Source organism: Orycteropus afer, unplaced genomic scaffold, assembly GCF_000298275.1.
Source record: "Orycteropus afer afer isolate SDZICR_OR568_19922 unplaced genomic scaffold, OryAfe1.0 scaffold00376, whole genome shotgun sequence".
NCBI classification, from domain to species: Eukaryota; Metazoa; Chordata; class Mammalia; order Tubulidentata; family Orycteropodidae; genus Orycteropus; species Orycteropus afer.
Genome location: NW_006921963.1, coordinates 2,828,562 through 2,830,089, shown reverse-complemented (window position 1 = coordinate 2,830,089; position 1,528 = coordinate 2,828,562). Strand labels below are relative to the sequence as shown.

General features: G+C 37.8%; 1 protein-coding gene across 1 annotated transcript in view; it reads left to right on the top strand.

Moving 5' to 3' along the window:
• The window catches only part of LOC103207551 (phospholipid-transporting ATPase ABCA3-like), a 227,440-nt gene that overhangs the window by 174,298 nt on the left and 51,614 nt on the right, over positions 1 to 1,528 (top strand). The gene's annotated exons all lie outside the window — the stretch shown is intronic.

Here is a 1,528-nt window from a genome sequence, read left to right as displayed (position 1 = left end):
AATAAATGCTTATTACATATCTAAGTTATACTCCAATACCATGTCAAGGGGCCTGCAAGGTCAAAACGATTTTCATAATATTTTCCAAATGACCAATTCATAATGTTAGACAAGCATGCATGAGTAAAAGATCCATTAAAAGTGCAAGATAAACCAATGGATTTATATTTTGTACAGTACAAAAAGTTCATTGGTACAGTTTTCAGATTCCATGTTTGTCTGGTTACCTGGTGCTGCTCTGACGAGAAATATACCACAAATGGGATGGTCTTAACAAACAGGAGTTTACTCTTACAATTTGGAGGCTTTAAGTCCAAGTTCAAAGTGACAAGCTTTAGGGGCTGGGTGAAAGGCCCTCAACCTTGGGGTCAAGCTTTGACTCCTGCTCCCAGCCCACTGGAGCTAGAGGCATTTCTTCACTCAGACTGGCTCCTGAGGCTGAGAAGCCCCAAGGTTGACAAGTCAAAAGGCATAGTCCCAATGTTACCAAACCATACGGCAGGCCGTTAACTTAAGTCCATCGTAAGTCCCAAGGTCGGCAGAGCATAGCAGGCTGCTGAGCAACAACATGGCTACATATTGGGTCCAAGCATGCCATAGGCTAGAGACCATTCCCAAAGCTTCTCCTTTAATACAGGAAGCAGACCACATTCCCAAAGGCAGCTATTCAGCTGCTTGTTGTAGATTCCACCATGGAGTTGATTGCCAGTCTCATCATGGAGAATAACTACCACCAGCTGCCCAGCCACTCAACCAGGCCCAGCCAAGTTGACACACAAACATAACTACCACAACATAATATATATGTGGGCCAACTATTGTAGTTTTCCTAGGACTTAAGAGTTTCCTGGGACACAAGGCTTTCAGTGCTAAAAAAAAAGGAGGGGGTGGAAATCCCAGGCAAACCAGGACAAATTTGTCACCCTAATTGCAACTAACCTTTAAGAAGCTACTACTTTTCAGGTTTCTATGTACAATTTAAAAAGAATATGCACTATTATCTGAAAGTCTATGAAAGTATTCCTCCCTTTTCAACTACATATATATACATGGTAAGACCAGATTTTCTTCATATACTTCAGGCAAAACAAAATATTATAAAAGATTGAATACACAGTCAGATATAAGGATCAGGCGTCTTCTGTTAAGCCACATATTAAAGAGATTTTCAAGCATGTAAAACAATGCCACACTTCTCACTAATTTTTATCTGAAAAATATAGTGATTTTTAACAAACTGCTATTTATGTTCACATGTAATTGGTTTATTGTTAATTAAGCAACTTTTTTTACTTTCTCAGTTTTAATTTTTAATAAGTAAACATCAATAACTGTAATCCACATAACATATGTTCTATGGTGTTTTCAATCATTTTGAAGAACATAAAGGGGTTGTAAAACACAAATGCTGGTCTATGATAACTTTTCACTAGGTGAAAGTGAAATTAAAAACAAAACAAAAGGTGTATGTATATGTATATGTGTATACATATATGAATGTATACACACACACACACACACACACACA